Source organism: Gorilla gorilla, chromosome 8 (assembly GCF_029281585.2).
Source record: "Gorilla gorilla gorilla isolate KB3781 chromosome 8, NHGRI_mGorGor1-v2.1_pri, whole genome shotgun sequence".
Lineage (NCBI taxonomy): Eukaryota > Metazoa > Chordata > Mammalia > Primates > Hominidae > Gorilla > Gorilla gorilla.
The window spans coordinates 83,609,054-83,632,365 of NC_073232.2; the positions used below are offsets into that span (position 1 = coordinate 83,609,054).

The following is a 23,312-nucleotide window of genomic DNA, read 5'->3' on the forward strand; positions in this document are numbered from 1 at the left end:
TTCTGTCTCATTGATCTGTCTAATGTTGACAGTGGGGTGTTAAAGTCTCCCATTATTAATGTGGGGGAGTCTAAGTCTCTTTGTAGGTCACTCAGGACTTGCTTTATGAATCTTGGTGCTCCTGTATTGGGTGCATATATATTTAGGATAGTTAGCTCTTCTTGTTGAATTGATCCCTTTACCATTATGTAATGGCCTTCTTTGTCTCTTTTGATCTTTGTTGGTTTAAAGTCTGTTTTATCAGAGACTAGGATTGCAACCCCTGCCTTTTTTTGTTTTCCATTTGCTTGGTAGATCTTCCTCCATCCTTTTATTTTGAGCCTATGTATGTCTCTGCACGTGAGATGGGTTTCCTGAATACAGCACACTGATGGGTCTTGACTCTTTATCCAATTTGCCAGTCTGTGTCTTTTAATTGGAGCATTTAGTCCATTTACATTTAAAGTTAATAGTGTTATGTGTGAATTTGATCCTGTCATTATGATGTTAGCTGGTTATTTTGCTCGTTAGTTGATGCAGTTTCTTCCTAGTCTGGATGGTCTTTACATTTTGGCATGATTTTGCAGCGGCTGGTACCAGTTGTTCCTTTCCATGTTTAATGCTTCCTTCAGGAGCTCTTTTAGGGCAGGCCTGGTGGTGACAAAATCTCTCAGCATTTGCTTGTCTGTAAAGGATTTTATTTCTCCTTCACTTATGAAGCTTAGTTTGGCTGGATATGAAATTCTGGGTTGAAAATTCTTTTCTTTAAGAATGCTGAATATTGGCCCCCACTCTCTTCTGGCTTGTAGGGTTTCTGCCGAGAGATCCGCTGTTAGTCTGATGGGCTTCCCTTTGAGGGTAACCCGACCTTTCTCTCTGGCTGCCCTTAACATTTTTTCCTTCATTTCAACTTTGGTGAATCTGACAATTATGTGTCTTGGAGTTGTTCTTCTTGAGGAGTATCTTTGTGGCGTTCTCTGTATTTCCTGAATCTGAATGTTGGCCTGCCTTGCTAGATTGGGGAAATTCTCCTGGATAATATCCTGCAGTGTTTTCCAACTTGGTTCCATTCTCCCCATCACTTTCAGGTACACCAATCAGACGTAGATTTAGTCTTTTCACATGGTCCCATATTTCTTGGAGGCTTTGCTCGTTTCTTTTTATTCTTTTTTCTCTAAACTTTCCTTCTCGCTTCATTTCATCTTCCATTGCTGATACCCTTTCTTCTAGTTGATCACATCGGCTCCTGAGGCTTCTGCATTCTTCACGTAGTTCTCAAGCCTTGGTTTTCAGCTCCATCAGCTCCTTTAGGCACTTCTCTGTATTGGTTATTCTAGTTATACATTCTTCTAAATTTTTTTCAAAGTTTCCAACTTCTTTGCCTTTGGTTTGAATGTCCTCCCATAGCTCAGAGTAATTTGATCGTCTGAAGACTTCTTCTCTCAGCTCGTCAAAGTCATTCTCCGTCCAGCTTTGTTCTGTTGCTGGTGAGGAGCTGCATTCCTTTGGAGGAGGAGAGGCGCTCTGATTTTTAGAGTTTCCAGTTTTTCTGTTCTGTTTTTTCCCCATCTTTGTGGTTTTATCTACTTTTGGTCTTTGATGATGGTGATGTGCAGATGGGTTCTTGGTGTGGATGTCTTTTCTGTTTGTTAGTTTTCCTTCTAACAGACAGGACCCTCAGCTGCAGGTCTGTTGGAGTACCCTGCAGTGTGAGGTGTCAGTGTGCCCCTGCTGGAGGGTGTCTCCCAGTTAGGCTGCTCGGGGTCAGGGGTCAGGGACCCACTTGAGGAGGCAGTCTGCCCGTTCCCAGATCTCCAGCTGCATATTGGGAGAACCACTGCTCTCTTCTAAAGCTGTCAGACAGGGACATTTAAGTCTGCAGAGGTTACTGCTGTCTTTTTGTTTGTCTGTGCCCTGCCCCCAGAGGTGGAGCCTACAGAGGCAGGCAGGCCTCCTTGAGCTGTGGTGGGCTCCACCCAGTTCGAGCTTCCGGGCTGCTGCGTTTACCTAAGCAAGCGTCGGCAATGGTGGGCGCCCCTCCCCCCAGTCTCGCTGCCGCCTTGCAGCTTGATCTCAGACTGCTGTGCTAGCAATCAGCGAGACTCCGTGGGGTAGGACCCTCTGAGCCAGGTGCAGGATATAATCTCGTGGTGCGCCGTTTTTTAAGCCCGTTGGAAAAGCGCAGTATTTGGGTGGGAGTGACCCGATTTTCCAGGTGCCGTCCGTCACCCCTTTCTTTGATTAGGAAAGGGAACTCCCTGACCCCTTGCGCTTCCCGAGTGAGGCAATGCCTCGCCCTGCTTCGGCTCGCGCAGGGTGCGCGCACCCACTGACCTGCGCCCACTGTCTGGCACTCCCTAGTGAGATGAACCCGGTACCTCAGATGGAAATGCAGAAATCACCCATCTTCAGCGTCGCTCAGGCTGGCAGCTGTAGACAGGAGCTGTTCCTATTCGGCCATCTTGGCTCCTCCCCCCAAGGAACACATTTTTATGATGTTTTTCAATGACAAAAATTAAAAGTAATAAATTCATGGAATACTGAACTTAAAATTAGAGATTATAGACAAAATACACTTCACTGCTAAAGTATGCTGACCACTTTGCTGAAGTCAGCTCTAACAGTTTATTACTCATTTTTAAAGTAATAATCTAAACACTAATTGTTCACATGATCCTCCCTCATTCCACCCCAAAATCACATATCCCTCACCCCTCACAAAGCCCCTCTTGGAACTTCACACAGCTGGGCCTCCCTTAGACCCGCCTTTGCAGCGTGCAGAGAGCTCTGACTCTTCCCACCTGCTCCCATCAAGCTCTTGAAATACCTCATGTGCTAACTCACCAAGAAGAAGAAGAACTTATAAAATTTAAATAGTTACTCTACTGGGTGTCACTGTAACACAAACTACTGCCTTACTGAAAGAGTGAAGCCCCACCAGAGCATTTCCATCCCTGAGAAAAGACGACACCACACAGAAGCCGAGAGCTCTGCCACGAGGCAGGTGGGCATGTGGCCGGCCTCCGGGAGGGACAGAGACATGTACGGCCTGGTTTATCCTACACAAACTTACAATTGATTCAGGGAGTCAAGATGAAGTACATGACACATCAGAGTGCAGAACCAGCCAGGGAACAATGAAGAATAAAATATGTGACCCAATCCTGGGAGACATAGAATAGCATGCTTACAAGAGAATAGCTTAAACAAAGCACTGGACTCATAATTTTATGAGTCAAAAATAAATATTGCTTTTTTTTTCCTAGCAAGGCAATTCAGTTGAATTCAGTTAAATGGACCAACATGCATTGAGTCTCCACTATATGCTAGGTATTATGTTCAATTCTATTCGTATCGAAATACTACTTTGGGGTAGTAACCACTTGTGTCATTAACTTTCCTATTCTACATGACCTATTTCATGGTCATAAGAAAGCATTCTTGGTTTTCAAAGGGCTACAGTTGATTAATGGTGAGACAAAACATGTATTTAGCTGACTTCAAAATGCATCCTATGACATTTCTATCACATTTACCTTCACGATTATACTGTGATAGGATAAATTAGCATTTCATTAGATGTCACGAGTATATACTGAGAGGTTGTCAGGGCCAGTCCATTCTGCCATGGTTTTCATTCATTCATTCATCCATTCATTCAACAAATAATCACTGAGCATCTACTAGGTGCTAAGTAATGCTGAGTTACAGGTACTGAGGATACAGAAGTAACGAAACAGATCAAGTCCCAGCCCTACAAGAGCATCCTTCTAAGTTGAAGGTATAAGGTACTAGAGGAGAAAACAAAAAGAATGAAAAACCCATCAAGACTGACTCTATAACCCACATTCAGAAAGCTGAAAATAAGACTCTCCAGGAGTTCTCGGAATCATTCATTCCCCAAAGAGATGCTCAAACAGTAGAAAAAGAATTACACATTTTAAAATGTAAAAGATCCAGATTTGAATTCACTTTTGCTAGCTGTATGGCCTTGGGCAAATTGTGATACTATTCTGATCTCATTTTCCTTATCTACAAAGTGGGCTAATAACACCTAGCTTCGAGAACTGCTATGAAGATTAGGAGTCAGGTACTAGCGCAATGGGCAGGATGTCCACCACACAATAGGGTCCCCAGAAATAATGGGTATTAAAAACATTAAGCCACAGCACTTAGATCAGGGCTAAAGAAACAAACTCTCAATACATAAATGTTAGGCTTAGAGACACTAAAGACTGTTAAATTTCATTACACAGTTTCTGTTCTCTAAGGAGTGCTGGCTTGAAATCGATGTTTAAAACTTTGGTGTTGCATACTCCTGACTTAGAGTCTCCTACCTCCTAAAAGAATGGCAAGATAATCCATAAATTAACCTGAGGAAGTAATGCTTTAGAGGAAAAGGCAGTTTTAAGGAATGTCATGGAATCCCGAGTTGACTTCAATCTAATATTTAGGAAGCAGAGTCTTAGCCTATTTTTTGTTTATGATGTTGATACCTATTAAGATACACAGCTGAATTAAAATATTCAAAGAACGGTTATTCTAAGGGCCTCCTGCCAGACTCTGAGGTGACAACTGAATGTTCGGTCACACTGCTTTCAGTCCATGTGTCAGCTGAGCACAAAGTAAAATACAATGCCTTTATTCAAAACTAAAGATAAATCAAACGGCATGTGGCACAGTTTAATTCGGCAGTATTCTCTTATACTGGTCAACCTCATTTTCTTCAGTCTTTTCCACAGATGTCACAGTAACAGTGATCCACAATTGCTCATCTTGGCTTTTAAACCAGCACCAAGTTTACCTTCCAGTGTTATAAAGGATCCAGGTAATAAGATAGTGGCTAAGAAAAGCAGCCGTCATAAGCTATCATTAATGGTCTGAAAAACTAGTAAAAAGTAAAGCAGAAAAGCACAGTAAGACCTAAACAGCACTGGATGGAGAGGAGGCACCAAAGCAAGCCTGTAAAGTCAAACTGTCCCCTCCCCCTCGCATGCCCCTCGCATCCCCCCTTCTCTGCACTGCCACGCCCCAAACTGATAATCACTCCAATAAATCATCTCCACAAGATGGGCTGTCCACTTAGGTCTAGACAGTGTCAGTGATCAGAGCCCAAAGGAATCAAGGGTTCTGTGATTCCTTGATAGGTTCTGGAACTTCAAGATGCACAGAAAGTGAGTTTCAACTGGGAGGCCAACTGTGGTACAGCCCCACAGTTACCCTCCGAAGACATCACTAGTTCTATTTCCTGTCTTTTGAGCAATATTTGATATGGTTAAAATCTCAAACCCCTAATTTCAATTTTAGGTAGTCACATTTCCAAATCTGGCTATGATGTGGGAGGCAATTATGAAATCAACAAAGCCTGTTAATTTTAAATCAGATTGTTTCTTTTGTTGTTATTATTGTCTCTGCCACTGCCTCAAAATCAGTGATTATCTCCATTTGTTAGTGTCAACAGGATGAAATCAGGAGCTGACCAGGCTGGTTTGCTCCAGGAGGCTGTCACCAGGGAAGCCTGAGCCCAGCAGCCCACATCAGCATTCCCACGAGAGCAACGGCTCCTGCTGTGGCTGCCGCAGCCAAGTGCTGCTACTGCAATTCTGGTTAACCCCACCTAAAGCCATCTTTTCTACTCCCACTGACTTCAAGTTTATTTTCTGGACTATCATAACACACTTCTATTTAGTTGTTTCCTATTTTCACTCTCTTTCAGCCACTGGTGCCCCTGCAGGTGATCTCCGTGTATGTCTTTGCAAGTGTGTGTCTCTGTGTCCACACGTCTACATGTGTGGGCCTCCAGGGCAGTCTCTCCGCAAGTGGGTTGCTAACTGAATGGATGTGTCTCTGTGTGCAGCTCTCTGTGCACATACATCCAGCCCTCAGTCATCTGCTCTGTTTGTCTGTCTGTCCCTCCATCTCCCTGTCCATCTCTGCATCTCCCCGTTTGCCTCTCCTTCCCTCTGTCGGTCTCTCCACCTGCCTGTCTGTCTTTCCATCGCCCTGTCTGTCTCTCCATCTCCCTGTCTGTCTCTCCAACTCCCTGTCTGTCTCTCCATTGCCCTATCTCTGTTTCCCTCTCTGTCTCTCCATCTCCCTGTCTGTCTCTCCACTGCCTTGTCTCCCCATCGCCCTATCTTTCTCTCTCCATCTCCCTGTCTCTCCATCCCTCTGTCTCTCCATTGCCCTATCTCATCTGTCTCTCCATCTCCCTGTCTGTCTCTCCACTGCCCTATCTCATCTGTCTCTCCATCTCCCTGTCTGTCTCTCCACTGCCCTATCTATCTCCCTGTCTGTCTCTCCATCTCCCTGTCTGTCTCTCCACTGCCCTATCTATCTCCCTGTCTGTCTCTCCATTGCCCTATCTCCCTGTCTCTCCACCTCCCTGTCTGTCTCTCCATTGCCCTATCTCCCTGTCTCTCCATCTTCCTGTCTGTCTCTCCATCGCCCTGTCTCTCCATCTCCCTATCTCTCCATCTCCATATCTGTCTCTCCAGTGCCCTATCTCCCTGTCTGTCTCTCCATCTTCCTGTCTCTCCATCTCCCTGTCTCTCCATCTCCCTATCTGTCTCTCCAGTGCCCTATCTCCCTGTCTTCTCCCTGTCTCTCCATCTCCCTGTCTGACTCTCCATCTCCCTGTCTGACTCGCCATCGCCCTGTCTGACTCTCCATCTCCCCCTGTCTATCTGTCTCTCCACTGCCCTGTCTGTCTGTCTCTCCATCTCCCTGTCTGTCCATCTCTCCATCTCCCGTTCTGCCTCTCCATCTTCCTCTTTCCAACCCATCTCTCAGTCTCTCTTCTCCTCGCTATAACTGTTTCCGTTTTCCCTTCTTCCCTCCCCAGTTCCTCTCTGCTGTCCTATTTCTAATTTTCTATCTTAATGTATCTAATATTCTATCTTAAGATTAATCAAGGAGATAAAGATGCTAATGTTAAGACTAAAGACAGATTATTCTGCCAATACACAGACCAGATAACCTAAAAGCTCTCATGCTACATGCACTTTGAAATGTGAGTTAAAATATAATACAGCCTTTTAAATGCCTATAAGTGTGGCAAGAAAGCAGGGTCAACGGCCTAAGGCCCGAATCAAAGAGAGAACTGAAGTCTGTGGCAGGACAGGGGCTATCCAGTTGTGTGAGCTGGTCTTGGGTTTTGACTAAGGTGACACACATGCGGGTTCACACCAGTGATCTGGCATAATTAAGAATTCTAACCCCCTTTACTCTCAGAAGTATCTTGGTTTGAAGACACTATTATTTTAACGCTCCTACAGGACAGGATATAACACAGGAGTTGGAACTGACACTTTTACATATAGCTAGAACCCTCAGAGAGCTATGATCTTAGCAAAAACCTGAATTAAGAAAAAGTATCTATGAACCCAAATGAAAAGGAGGCTGGGCTGGCAGGGGGAGCAACTGCCCAATCTCCCAGCAACTGGTGTCTGTCTGTATCTCTAATGTGGTTTTTGACATTCTACTTTACACATGTAGCCCAGAAAACTCCTGGAAAAGAAATTCACAGCAAATTGGACAAATTACAAACCACTCTAAAGCAGGCTGTCTGCCAGAATTCCACCAGATTATGTCCTCTGATGACAGGCTCACCATCTAAAATGGCAACACACAGGAGGAAAAAATAGTCTCATGACTCTTGAGCAAGAGTCAAGAAACTCAAAAATATCAAGATCAGACCCTCAAAAACTTGAGATAATAAAACTAAATAAACCACAGAATGAATCTGTGCACAGTGGTGAAAAACAAAATAAATTTTAAAATAAGGGGGGAAAGATACTCTGAAAAAATAAAAGGGAGTTTTAAAAAAGAACCATGTTTGTAGGATTCATATAGAGACACACACATATACACACACGTCTATACATGCATGCAAACACAATCACTACAGACTGAATATCTGTGTCCCCCCAAAATTCATACGTTAAATCCTAGCTCCCAGTGTGACAGTATTTGGAGGTGGCACCTCTGGGAGGTGATTGGGTCATGAGGGCAGAGCCCTCACGAATGCGATTAGCACCCTTATGAAAGAGGCCCCAGAGAGTTTCCTTGCCCCTTTTGCCATGTGAGGTTACACCAAAAAGAAGATGGTCATCTATGAACCAGGAAGCTGACCTTCACCAGATACCAAATCTGCCAGCACCTTGATCTTGAATCTACCAGCTTCCTGAACTGTAAGGAATACATTTCTATGGCTTATAAGCTACTCAGTCTATAATATTTTGTTATAGCAGCCCAAATGGCTAACATGGTCAATGAAATCTACAATTCAATAGATGAGTTAAACTGCAGGTTAGATATTCCTGAATGTAGAACTGGTGACCTGAAAAACAGATCTGAGGAAATCACTTAGAATGGAGCACAGAGAACAGAGTTAGGCATTGTATAGAATGAACTAAGTCCAACTAACAGGGGCTCTACATTCCATAACCACCTAGAATAAAAACTCTCAGCAAATCTTAATCTGATAAAGGCTATCTGCCAAAAACTTACAGCAATCTGTATACTTAACGGTGAAACATCAGACACATTTCTCAAGTCAGGAATGAAACTGGGATCCACCTACTATCAACATTGTATTGGGGGCCCTAGTCAATGCAAAACAACAAGAAAACGTAACATACAAGGAATTTATTGAAATGGAAAGAAACAAAATTATTGTTATTTGCATATAATCCTCTACACAGAAAATATAAGATGGTTTAAAAATCTATTGGTGCTAGACACAAACTGACATATAGAAATCAATTTCATTCCTTTATCCCAGCAATAGTGCTCAACTAAAGGAGCAATGTCATCCTCTTCACCCTAGGGGGTATTCAGCAATGTGTGGAGTTGTCACACGTCAAGTGGCTGCTATTTTTCCACACCAGTGTCCCACACAATGAGAAACTGTACCTCCCAAGGCCAACAGGGTATTCACTGAGAACACTATGGCCCAGAGCAATAAACAATTAGCATACTAATAATGACAATAAAAAATAATCCATTTACTAAGCAATACAAACAAAACATCATTAAATTTAACAAAAGATGTGTAAAGACCTTATATAGATTATAAAAAGCCAAAATACATCTACAATGTATACAAATACATTCTACTCACGTATATACTCATCTGTACATACAATTATTCACACCTAAACATACCCTGCCCTGTGTCAAGCCATGGGTTGCATGCTGAGCTGGGCACACAGCAGTAAACACAACAGGTATGGCCCCTGCTCACAGAATTATCAATCCTTTTGGAAAGTTTAAAGATTATCACTGTCTGGTCACAGTTCATTTTACAACCTACTTTCATTTTAAGATTTAAAATTCAATTAGCTGGGCATGCTGGTGCAGGCGTCTAGTCCCAACTACTAGGGAGGCTGGGGCAGGAGGATCGCTTGACCCCATTAGTTCAAGGCTGCAGTGGGCTGTGACTGTGCCACCACATTCCAGCCTGGGTGACAGAGCGAGACCCTGTCTCTATTTAAAAAACACCACAAAACCAAACCTTAAAATTTAGTTGCGGCTTTGCCAGGAACCTTGCTTCACCCTAACACTGCTCCCTTTTGAGCACTCTACTGCTCACTGCCACATTCACCAGAGGCCAGGTAAGGAAAACCATAAAGAGGGTTACGGAAAGTCCAGGTGAGGGTGAGGGACAGCGGGAGCAACAGGATAAATGCTAGTGCCTGTTCCCTTCTGTGTGAGGCTTGATAGAAGCACAGGCACAGGCGGACACACCTGAGAACTCTCTCCGATTCACAACACTGGGACTGGCAAGCTCTCGCTAGCTGCCATACCTGATCATCACCCCTACAGAGCTGGCCTGCTTCTCCAGTCTGGCCTTGTTTCCCATATCTCTTCATCGCACACTTTCTGCTCCAGCAACTTTGCCACCACACAATCTTCTTTCAGTTTTTCCCAGGCTTGACCAGGCCAGCCCCTCTGCCCTGAATATCCTCTCTAGGGGAAGCCACTGGCTCTCACCTCAAGTGTCAGGCAAACTCCTAAGCCCTGGAAGCCTTCCTGACCCTCCTAGGCTCACTTCCGTGCCTCTCTCCCACTCCCACCAAGCCTGGTACATGCCTGTGTACTTCTTATGTCCCTATAACCACTGGTTTGAATGTGTGCCCCCCATACCCCCAAAACGTGTGCTGACTACGGAAATGAGCCAGTAAATTAGTTAAAATGTCTTCTATATGCCACCAAGGAATGGAACTGAATGGACTGCAGAGAGGTATTTCAGATCCAGTCCTCGCTCTCAAGGAGCTTCTTTCCACAGCAAACACAGACACAGACACACACACAGACACACACACACACACGCACACTCACTCTCTCTCTCTCTCTCTCTCTCTGTCTCTCTTCCCCCTACCCTGCTGATAATCCTGAAGCAAGGCAGAATGCAGTAAGGATCACACATACAGCAATGATAGGCAGTGCTCCAAGTCTAACTGGTGGAGAGATGACTGCACAGAGCAGGTGAGATTTCGACGGGCCTCACGCAGAGCTGGATTTTTATTTGGAGGACTGCTCAGAGGAGGTACATCTCAGCTAGAAGGAAGAGGACAGGCCAAAGCACATAACGGACAGAGAAAAGCTTATTAGGGAACTGCCAGTAGACACGCAAGGCAAGACAGTTGAAGAAGAAAAGCTGTGGGTAAGGAAAGCAGGCAAGGTGGATTCAGGCCACCTTGGAAAGCCCTGGGTGCCAGAACAAGAAGTTGTACTTTTCCTGAGGACAGAGGGACAAACCACTGATGACATCTCAACAGTTCAAATTTGACTGCTGGTGTTTATGTTCAGAAGGATATTCATTAAAAGAAAATGTGAAGGTGAAGTGACAAGTTTAAATTCAGAGAAAGGAAAAGAGAAAAATCATGTATCAGAGAAATATACGTGACGACCTCACTGGGTCCTAGGACGATCAGAGCAACAATGCTGGTTAAAGCTATCGGTGCTCGGACCCCAGCACAAAGGCGGGGGGCGGTGGGGGAGGCCATCGGTCAGTGAAATCAGTACCACATTAGGACACGAACAGTACTCGCCCTACCATGCATAAAGTCCAAATGTTCAACAGTCATTAACAAATAAGCTGAATAATGAAAGGAACATAAAAGAATGATCAAATGAAATACCTCTTCTCAACAACTTAAGGAAAGAAAAGGAAAAACTGGCAAGGACCAACCATTAACTCAAATGCAAATGAACTCAAAGAAAGAATCTCCTAGCAACCAGCCTCTCCTGAGAGGCATGAATTAGCGCTATCAATGGAACAGGAAAAATACCACTTGGATTGCTGATATTTTAATACCCAGCAAATGACTAGGTCTTTTAACTATGGGGCAATATTGATGAAATCTGCTGTTGCAGACAGCTGAAAAGCATATGAAATGACAACACCCTGAAAGCTAGAAAAAAGGCATTTGAGTCCACTATCATTACTCCATTAAACACTCAACAAATATTTATGGAGAATCAACTCGATGTAGGTGTTCCTTAAGAGAAACACGATGGTGAGGCCCTGTGGCCCCCAGGGTTAAAGGCTGGGGGTGGGGCATGAGGCAGACAAGTCAGAGGCTTTTGCCCCAGGTAAGTGCCTCCAGGAAGAATGGGTTAGTTACCCAGGCTAACAAGGGAGCAGGCGAAGGGCATAAGAAGCAAACTACACCAAAGACACAAGGGTTAATTTAAAAAAAAAAAAAAAAAGCATACTGGGCATTTGAGACGCACCATAAGAAGGTGGAAGCAGTGAGAAAAAATTGGTGAAGGAGTCTGGATTTTTATCCCCAGGGAACCAGGGAGTTACTGAAGGAGTGGAGTGACCAGACCAAATACACACTTTAAAAACACCATTATGACCGCACGCTGGTGAAAAAAATGAGCCCAAGGAGTAAAAGTTGTCAGTTGGGAGCTGTGGTCATCATCCACGTGGGAAAGGGGTTGGAAAAAGTAGATGGATTTGAAGATCTGGAGGAGACGGGATGCACCTAGTAAGTAATGAAAGCTGGAACATGAGGACAAGGAGGCAGATGAGGGTGACAAGCAGTGGTTGACAATGGGGCCATGTGCTGGGCTAAGGCACAGAGGAGGGAGCTGGAAGACCCAGTTCGGCGGTGGATATGCTGCTGGGTTTAACATATCTGTGGGAAAACCACGGCCCATCAATCCAATTAAGCCCCATCCACTGACAGCTATGCCAAATGCCTGACACCGCTCCTCTTTCCCATTTCCTAGAATCTTTTCCTCCAGGCTCAGTAAGATAAAGATAGCCTGTTACCATCTCCAGCTCTAGAGGCAGCAGCTTCCTGCACCTTCTCTGCCCACTGTTACTCTGAAGCTTTAATGCTGGCCAGGCAGGACCTTCCATAATGCAGCTTCTTTGCTGATGATCAGGAAGTAGGTCAATGTCATAAACTTACTTCCCAAATCCAGTTAACAAGTGGTTACTTTCAAGCAAATGATGGTGTAAATTTCAAGCTCTGGAAGTATTTATCATTTGCCTACATCCATAAATTACTGTCAGAGCCTTTGATTTCTTTGCCTCTTCCTTTCTCTCCAAGTTGAGGATGTGCTGCCAAATTTAATAATGAGTTTTAAAACAATTTCCATAAATCTTTTTTTAAAGTTCTGCCTGACAGTTGTTTCCTGAAGTGTTGGTATATGATGTTATTTGTTATCAAATTGTAATCTCTTAGCTTCATTGACTCTTTTTCCTTTTAAACTTGGTGCTTCCAGAGTTTCACTATTTATTACCTTCCACGAGCTTATGCTGCTTTAGAGTTCAGTCACCAAAACATCCTTGACTCTTCCTTCTGTCAGATTCAGTAACTTATATACGTATATGCATATACTCTGGATCACCTGAGTTAGCATATTCTACGTCCATTGTTACTGAGGTAACAGATGCTTTCTGAACGTTAACTCTATGGGTAACCAAGAACATAGGAAGAAACTAATGTTTAGTAAGCATCTACCATGTGCCAGACATGTTTATTTAATCCTCACAGACACTCTCTAAAACAGACATTACTAATCCTATTTTTTAGATGAATAAGGAGAACCAGATAAGGTAAATCATACAAAGTCAGACTCCTAGCACATAGCACAACTATGGTTCCACATCTAGCACATCTGAATGCAGAACCCTAGCTTGAATCCCTCTAGTGAAAGAAGTCACTTAGAAGCCATGAAGATCAGGAACCTCCATCTGCCGAAAGGCAGTGTCAAGGAGACACACCTTCACTTTCAGTGTACAGAACCTCCATTTACCAGCAGTTTATACTTTCCAACAGTGCCGCTGCAACCATTTCCCCAAATATCTCTAACTAAGGCCTAACGTAGCTGATACACAATACAATGCTGGGAATGCCAAGATCCCATTGTCCTCTGCTCTGCCTTCCTCACAGCACAGCAGTGTACCCTGCAGAGGCACTCAATGGAAAGAGCCCTCCGGACAGGGGCACCACCCACACTGAGATCTGGGACACAACTTGTGCAGGCTGTGGGTAGAGGGACGGCTAGTGTTTCTGACCTGGAGTGGTGGGCAGCTTTCCAATCCAGCACCAGCCCCTCTGCTCCGGAATGACCCCTCCACCCGCACACTCTGAGAAGCTGTCACAGAGAGCAGCTGCAGCAGCAGTGAGTGCAAATAAGCAAATAAGACAGGTCCTGGCAGAGAGGTCCTTGCCCTCTGTGTTTCTGAAAGTTCAATCGCTTCCTGTTAGGTTCAGAGTAAGGCTCTTGGTTCCAGCCTCAGCATGGTCTCACTGTCTAGCTAGTTCACCATGGTTTCCTGATTTTCAGAAGAGGATCTTCTCAGATCATAATGGCAAAGCAATACCAGAAGGGTGAGATGAGGGTGAAGATGCAGAGATGCTAAGTGCAGGAAATCTGAAGGAGCAAAATACAGGAGAAAGGGAGCGGATACACTATCCAGTGGTGAGACGGGGTCCTTCTGCCACTGGTGAGCCAGGACTACCGCCATTCCTAAAGAGGCATCAAAACGAGCTCCACCTAACATGGCTGCTTTGAAGAAACACTGTTTCTGTGGATGCAAAGGTGTCACAATGTTACTTTAGTGAAAAACATCAATTTTATTATATTGTGGTAATATTCACATTTAATCATCAAAATTCCTATTTAATCCACTTCCAGAGGTTTATGGCTGACATGTAAAGACTTGATTTTGTAGAGTTAGGATCAAACTCCAGTACTGAATTGAGTGCCTTAGAGTGTGGCCACCATTGAAGCAAATGCATGGAGATTAGAGGAGCCTGGAATATAACTATACTGAGTGTAAGGAGCGGTGCAAAGAGTGGGATGTGCCGGGAGAAAAAAAACAGAAAATCCACAGAGAGATTTATTTATGCATTTACGTATGCAGGCTGGACTCAATAACATCAGGGACAAATGAAGATGCTAACATTGGTATACCTCAGTAACAAATCAGACATTTCCACTTTCAAACACAAAATCATTCAGTAGACCAAGGGCCCATACTTTGCCATGAATAATACACATAGAAGCCATGAACACTAGAAAAAGGGCAGCAAAAGAGACCTTGGGTTCAAATTTTCATCAAGTGGTCCCAAGTATTCTGAAAAAGATCCCCAAGATGCTGGGGGATGACTCTAAAGAAAGAGTCTTTGCTTGGCCAAGCTTTGGTCGGGTTTCTGAACCTTCTCCTGGGCCCAACTGTGCACTTCCTTATAAACTCCACTTTTAGCAAAGCACCCTGCTAAGTCAGATTAGCAAGAACCCCTGACCCTCGACGTCTAATCAAGCTCCTTGTCCTTGATCACCCTCAGGTGATCCTCCCGGCCTGCCTTCAGCAAGAATCCTGTCAGATTGATTTAGCCAGAATTCTCCTTACTCCTGATGTTTCCTCTTAGTAATTTTCCATTCACTAACCACATCCCTTGCTCCTTGGCCATAAATTCCCACTTGCCCATGCTATATTCAGACTTGAACCTAATCTCTTTCCCCCATCACAAAACCCCATTGCTGCGGTCCCTCTACCTATCGAGATGGTCCTTAGTCAAGTTTGCCTTACTGTGCTTTAACAAGACTCATGGAATAATTTTCTCTTTAACACAACCAAACCTCAGGCACAGGATATGGAAAGTGTCATCCTTCAGATCCCCCACTTGCTTCCATAAACAGGAGACCTTCAGCCAGCCCAGTGGTGGGCCTGGGAGCTGTCCATGCCATCGTCTCCTATTTCAGGCCAGCTGGGTGGATCATCAGCCGCTCCCACCCCTGCCCACTGCTCCCCACTCTTCACATCCCTCCCTCAGTTTATAATAAGCGGATGTCCTAGCCCAACCTCCATATACAAGTTCCTTTGATTACAAATACTGTATCCTGTTCATCTTAGACACAGTACAGTGCTTGGCATGGAGCATCACTTATCATCCATGCTCTATAAATGACTGAGTAACAAATAAAACAAGAGAACCTGGGCTAATGAAAGGAGGAAATAACTGAGTGAGGAGTATTATGATACTGTGCCGTGCCATAGGTACTGTGCTGCCACATTCAGGACACTTTAGAAAACCTTATGCAACAGAATAGATAACACATTAAATATGTTCCACGAACATTTCATGCTGATTATTTCCTCTGAGCTCCTGCTAAAGGTATTTTCTTTTTTTCTTCCATTTGTTCAAATCATATTTATAATAACAGTAGCTTGATGCTTACCGAATGAATGTTATGTGCCAGGCACTGTATCCAGGCATTTCACCTACACAAATTCCAATTTCCACAAAACCTTGAAACTTCTAATAATTATCCTGTGTGTGTGTGTGTGTGTGTGTGTGTGTGTGTGTGTGTGTGTGTACATATACAATTCTTCTTCTTCCAATGTGGCTCAGGGAAGCCAAAAGATTGGACACCCATGGTGTAGATGAATGAAGTGATGCTTCTTCCTAGGTATGATGACACTGTTTCAACAAGGTGGGACCCTGAGGGCCAGGGGGCATCACCACTGTGTTTCTCTTATGCAATGCCTACAGTGAGTTGATTCTCAATAACTATATAGAGATATACGAGAGAGAGAGAGAGAGATTTTTTTAAAGAGGCTCAGAGATGTTAAAGAACATTACTAAGTTCACACAGCTGCCAAGCGGCAGGGAGACACTAGGTCAGGGATATCAGGGAGCTCTACCTGAAACAAAGGCCATTCTTTCCCATGACACCATGCTACCTCACCAAGGAAGAGATGCTGTTAACATCCCCTGCTGTTCCACTAGCATGCAATGGAGGTCTTCACAGCTTTTGTATCTGATTTCCAGGCTATCAGATGTTGTTTTAGGCTGCATTTATATCTACCTCAGCCAGTAATCCTTTTTTTTCCCTTCCTTTTAATTAGCAAGGGACTGGAAGATCAGTTAGCTGTACTTGTTAGTCCTTGTGTAAAGTACTCCCTCCAAGTATGTATTCCCCCCAAGTACCCAACACAAGGAGAGCCCCAAGCAGGTGCTCATCCAGTGCACATCTGATTAAGTAACAGGTATAATAATTATCTGCCCATTCCTCAACCTCCAGGCAAGTCATGATGGTGCAATGAGAGTATGCTCTACAGGGGCTGAGCTGGTGGAGGAGGTGGAACCCGCTACTACTAACCTAGGAGGAGTTCTGAGAAAACTCTGCATCCCCTACCACATTACTTCCTTTGTTTATACCCCTATAAGACAGGGTCCCACTTTGTCAAAACAGGGTGCAGCCCTGTCAAAACAGTGTCATCATGCCTGGGAAGAAGCGTCACTTCATTAGTCTACACAAGGGATGTCCAATCTTTTGGTTTCCCTGGGCCACAATGGAAGAAAAAGAATTGTCTTGGGCCACACATAAAATACAGTAACACTAACAATAGTTGATGAGCAAAAAACAAAAAACGAAATGCAAAAAAAGGTCATAATGTTTCAAGAAAGTTTACAAATTTGTGTTGGGCTGCACTCCTGGGCCACATGCGGCCTGCAGGCTGCAGGTTGGACAAGCTTGGTCTATCTACACCTTTGGAAGAGATTCTGTGGCCTCTCAGACAGCAGCGCTGGCCCGGGAGCCTCTTGACTCTCAGCTCTGCCTCTCACGGTGTATCTGCATCACTCCAGATTCAACTAAGAAATCCCATCTGAACAGATTTCCATCTATTTTTACCCTCTTCTGAACTAAAGCTTCATTTTAATCATCAGTTAAAATAAGCTTTTTTACAAAATATGACGTGGGCTTCCCTCCACATGCTAAGCAGAATTTGTTCTCTTCTCTGTGGCTCAGCCTTGAGGTCCTCAGCTGATAGAAGTAGCTTCTGCTTCTCAGGTTTGGTCTTTCTGTCCCCTGCCTCCCCATCTGCCCCTCACTCTCCCTTCCATTTTCTGCTGTGAATCAACTAAGGGCTGAGAAAGGATGCTCTCTCGTTCTTTAGAAGTGAATGCAAAGAGGAGCCTGAAGGATCCACCTTGGGAAACAAAGAGCCTTGGTTCCCTGAAAGGGGAAAGACCTGTGAAAAAAATGCACGGGCAGGCCTGGGAGCAGTGGTTAAGAGTTTCAGTGCACACAATTCAGGACGGGCTTGGCTCACACCCTCACATGTCCCTGGCATTCTACACAGCTGAGGCTACAGATGCAGAAGGTAAGATTACAGTACTTATTTTGCTTGTCATCTGTCTCTTCCCTCCTCCCACACTGGAATGTAATTTCTGAGGAGAGGGACCATCTCCTTTGTTCACTGCAAAATCCTCAGTGCCTAAGAGAAAACGCTGGTCAGAAGCTAACCCAGAATGGGAATACTAAGGTGCCACCCTAACCCCGCAACCAGATTCTCAATAAATATTTATTGAATGAGGAATTACTGAATAACATTTCTTATTAAAATTCCTCTTCTATAAACAATATACTCAGTTCAGAATCTTTACAAACTCTGTATGGTCTGGAACAAGTAAACTGAAAAAAGAGAATTCCAACAAACTGTGGATACAGGGAGAAAGCTCAGATTCTCTCCACCCTTGGAAGAGGGAAAGGGCCAAGTCATCACATCAACATGTTACAGCTATGCTGCCTTAGGGATCAGCAACTCTGAGGTGCAATGAGTGGGGTCCTTGGGACACTGACATACCCCCAAAGCCCAGTTCCTCTACAGCAGTCAAGCACAAGTATGCAGAAACAGCTTGTAGGAAAACACAAAACACCACTTTTTCCCCCTTTCAGGGAGGAAGGTACTGCTTCCAATTTTCTTTTAAACAAAGAACACGTACAAAACATGTCCTGTTCCACATCTTCCCCAACTCAAAAAACAACGGAAAAGAGAAAACAAAAAGAGGAATAGTTAAAACAACAGGAGGAAAAAAATTCAGAAAGAATCCATCTCATATTTCTGCATTGATGATTTCCCCATAAGAGAATTTAAAAATACAAGTATGGGCTGGGCATGGTGGCTCACGCCTGTAATCCCAGCACTTTGAGAGGCCGAGGCGGGTGGATCACGAGGTCAGATCAAGACCATCCTGGCTAACACGGTGAAACCCTGGTTCTACTAAAAATACAAAAAAAAATTAGCTGGGTGTGGTGGCAGGCGCCTGTAGTCCCAGCTACTCGGGGAGCTGAGGCAGGAGAATGGTGTGAACCTGGGAGGTGAAGCTTGCATTGAGCTGAGATTGTGCCACTGCACTCCAGCTTGGGCGACAGAGTGAGACTCCATCTCAAAAAAAAAAAAAAAATACATCTATGAATTTGGGTTACAGTAGAGTAACTGTGCAGGATCCAACATGGAGATTAAACATATAGATCTGTTTTATGGTACCACTGCAACTGATTTCAAGTAAGGTGCATCTTCTGTCCAGACACAGGAAACATGGAGGGGCAAGGCCTCCCTGGGCTGAGTTCTGCCCATCCAGCAAGAAAGGACGGGCAGGTGTACACACGAGAGAGACCTGTGGACAATATGACCACAAGTAAGAAAGGCAGCACCAGGCTGCGACGGGACTGAAGCAAGGCAGTCATCTGCGGAGACTTTAATGAGGGTGCCATCCTCACTAAAGAGGGAGATTTAGATTGAAAAGAATCAACACTGAAATCACGGCTACATAATCAGAAATTAGCTCAAACAGAATGAAAAGGAGAAAGCACATAAAGAAACTAAGTAAGATTTTTAAAGGTTATACATCAAACATGAAAAAGAACATGTAATTCAGGACAAATACAATGGAACCAATCTGTAACAAAACTTTGATTGGATGGCTAAACCAAAATGTGAATACTAAGGTAGTTTCCCCCCCCCCGCATTTTCAGAGGAGAATAAAGAGCTGGTTCACTACTTGAATCACATGGCATAATATTAACATGTGACAGAGAAAGCAGAACAATTCAACCTCTTTTTACAGCCATGGATATCCCACAGACTCTTTATTTTTTTGATCTGTGAATGGTGTTCTAGGCCACGTCTCTGATTCCTGATGGCCAAGTTCACAGGCATATCTGCAAGTAAGATAATCACCTACAGTATTTTCCTTTCAGACCTGATATATATTTTAAGGGAAAAAAAATCTAAAATGTATTTCCTACTTCATTCTATAACTTTAAACTGCCTTTCAAACATTCTGGTTCTTGAGAAAGTAGAAAGGCAATATCATAGCCTCTGAGGGTCACCTCAGACACAAGGAAATGTGATGCATAACTAATGATAAAATTTGAGATGCCACTATCAAGGCAGAGCGGTTCTGAATTTAATCAAGTCTGTCGAGCTTTGGAAGGATGGATAATAGGCAACCAGCTGGACAAGATTTGCATTCAGAAAAGCTACCCTGGAAGATACAAATGAATGTGCCTCTGAATCCTGTGCAATCAATGATCTGCTGCCCAGCTTAATAAAACCTGAATTAAAACAATCACAAAACCAAAAATGTTTAAACAATCCATTTCACTTATACAGCTGAATCAATAATAAGGCAATTAGCCCAGCACAACAGAAGCTCCATTCTCTTTCTTTTTTGTTCCATGTGAGTGCTCAAGAAGCACATGGCTGCCACATCCAGCTCCGGTCTCAGCTATACTGAGGGAGACAGACACAGAGATGCAATGGGAGCAAGAAGACAGGAAGTATCTCTCCATAACACTGGTGAATGGTGAACGCAACTTTACAACCTTGAACACATGTGTGAGTGCAATTACACACACACCAGTACATACAATTGTCACTCTCCTGCAAAACCTGAGCCATTAAGACATGGGGAAAAACATGAGCAGAAAAACACTGGGCTGTGTATACTGCAGCAAGGTACCTAAAGTTGACTATTTTAAGTCATCATCACTATAAAAGAAAAATAAAGCTGGGCATGGTGGCTCATGCCTGTAATCCCAACACTTTGGGATGCTAATAAGGTGGGAGGACTGCTTGAGCCCAGGATTTTGGGGCTGCAGTGAGCTATGATTGTGCCATTACCCTCCAGTTTGGGCAACAGAGTGAGACCCTGTCTTTTTCTTTTAAGAAAAAAAAAAAAAAAAAAGGAAGCATCCCTTGGAGCCATCAGAGGATCACTAAGATTTTCTGATCTGTTAACCATGTAAATAATGTTCAATAAAATATGCCAAGAGCCATGGGCGTGGCACTGTGGTCCTGGTTCATGTTCTCTCAAGACCCAGAGAGAAAAGGGGAGAGGAAGGGAAGAGGAGACAGTGAGCACTGAGCCTTATGAATGTTCGGTCATGTCGAAGATCCTGAGGCTCTCAAGGCCCCACTGTGCACTTGAGGAAACTAAAACTCAGAGAGGGTCACTTGCCCCAGGTCCCAAGGCCATTGCAAAAGAGCAGAGATTCAGAACCACCACCTCCCACCAAGCCAGCTCACCTGCTGAGCCTCCCTATGCTGGCTCAGTTAACAGTGACCTCATGAAGAGCATTTTCTTCCCTTGTTTGATGGAAGTGGAGGCAGGGCCCTCTAGTAGATTCCCTGTGCTAGAGAACAGGAGTAGAAAAATCCACATTTATCTGTTGTTTTCCTACTGTAATCTGCCAAGTTTGGTAAAATTTGATTTTAAAGGCAGCATTTTTTTCAGCATTCAAAGAAATCCAAGATCAACAATATACTCTTATTTTCTATTTTTAAGCTCCAGTCAATCAATGTGACTAGGCTGAAAATAGGAAATGCTACTTGTTGGCATGATATAATGAACCTGCTCTTTGGGAACAGAGTGTTGTCTGCTATTAGCTTTGATTTCAATGATGGTTTCACCTGGTGAGGGGAGGCAGTATTTTCTTCCACAATTAGAAATGTCCATGTGAGTTAATTAAGATGAAGCCCTTCAATGGTTATTGTATGGAATGGAAGGTACACTGCATTCAGGGAAGGTTTTCAGGTTCATCAGGCCCTCCTGAAAACTCTCTAGGCAAAATCTCTTTCCATTTGGTATTTGCAGCTGGTCACATCACCCTTCTGAGAAGTTACAGTGGGGCAAGGTTTGTTGGAAGTTACTGCTAGCTTCCTTCCCAAGCTAGCCTTCCTCTTACCCTGGCAGAAGCATCTTGGTAAGGAGGACAATTTCACAAGAAAGCCGGGAAGAAAGCTGCTGCCAGAGAGCATACCCGCCTCCAGGCTTACTAAGGATGCTGTGCATGCACCACCTCCCCGGGCACCTCATGCAGGGCCCCACTGGCTGGTTAAAGGCAAAGGGCAGGCGAAGCCGCTGAGGTTCACAAAACCCGAAGGAAGCCATCGGACTGACACTTTTAACTGATCCTTCTGGGAGCTATGGAAGATGCTCCTCTGCTGATGGAAAACTTGCTTTCCACCCCTAACTCTACCAGGCTCCAGGTTTTTAAGGGGCAAATGTCAGAGTGCAAAGCTGCATTTCACCCTGGTTGACTTCTGCTTGTGCCACAGTTCCTGGGGGGGTTCACAGTCCATCCCAGGTGAACAACCTTTGGTAAACCTGCGCTGAACCACTACGGCGGAGTCTTTCCTGCAGATCATGTGCCTCTCTTCTGGATGCCTTTGAGTCTTCCAGGACAACAGAAGGTGGAACGGCTTCTATGCTGCTGGACTGTGAGACCCTGGACCTGGGGGCCACCCAGAAGTGACTGTGTCCGAGCTTGACCACTGGTAGTTGCGTGCCGTTGGGCAGGGTACTTAGCTTCCTTATTTCTCACTCAGGTACTGCCAGGATGAACGAGTACAAGATTCCCACCCACACACAGGAAAAGTAAAAGCAGTCAGGGAAATAAGCCATGTGTTCCTCTGGATTCGCCGCCTGTCACAGTACAGTACAGTGTTTTTCAAACTACGAGTTGGAACCTCCAGGAGATTATGAAATCCATTTAGAGGATCATGACTCATCTTTTTTAAAAAATGGAATGAAACAGAAAGTTCAGAATATAACATTATGAAATGCATAAAGACAAATATTGTTTCATGTGTGTTTACCAATAAGAAACCAACTGGATTAAAATATAATTTTTTTTTTACTATAGGTCTTAGTTTAAAAATTGGCAAATCATGTATATAGCAGTAAAACATCAATACGGTTACTAGAAATATTGCCCAGCTATTTCAATATACAAAGAGCCTTAAAAATGCCAGATTTTCTTTCACCTACTGATTAAGATTCTTTAAAGTTTCTAATCACTTGAAAGAAGTAATTTAAAAGAATAAAAAATAAGCCTACCAAATGCTGCCCAACTTAGATATCCAATAAGCAGCTTTTGCTAACTCAAATATTAGTATCATGTATTAATACCTTGTCATACAGTAATTTTGTGGACTGCACCCAAAACTTTTGAGTCTCATTAGAATGCCTGCTAGGATTCTACCTTGCTGAGATGATCTGATGTTCAGAGGAGGCTTTAGACACAAAGATGTTCATTACTATATTGATTATAAAGGAAAAACAAAACAACAACCTATATGTCTAGTAATAAAGGACTGAATAAGTGGAAAATTTCCCACATGAAAAATTATGTAGTGATCAAAAATAATAATCAATAGTTTTTATAAACAGTTCAATACATTTGTAATTGGAGAAATACTTCTGTTTATCATGCTAAGTGAAAAATATATACATTTTATATACAGGACTAGCCACAATGGCTCACATCTGTAATCCCAGCACTTTGGGAGACCAAGGCGGGAAGACTCCTTAAGCCCAGAAGTTTGAGATCAGCCTAGGCAACAAAGCAAGACCCTATCTCTATGAAAAAATTAGTTGGACGCTGTGGCTGAGACAAGAGGAATGCTTGAGCCCAAGAGTTCCAAGTTACAGTGGACTATGATTGTGGCACTGCAGTCCAGCCTGGGCAACACAGCAAGATCCATCTCTAAAAATAAATAATAT

General features: G+C 43.7%; 1 protein-coding gene across 6 annotated transcripts in view; it reads right to left on the reverse strand.

Moving 5' to 3' along the window:
- The window catches only part of CCNY (cyclin Y), a 320,349-nt gene that overhangs the window by 92,999 nt on the left and 204,038 nt on the right, over positions 1-23,312 (reverse strand). The window contains exon 1 of one of the 6 annotated variants that reach the window (XM_063710158.1): positions 20,834-20,946. The exons of the other annotated variants lie outside the window; for them this stretch is intronic. The gene's annotated coding sequence lies outside the window, so the exon portion shown is untranslated. Of the gene's footprint in view, positions 1-20,833; positions 20,947-23,312 lie in introns of those variants that run through there. 6 annotated transcript variants of the gene reach the window in all.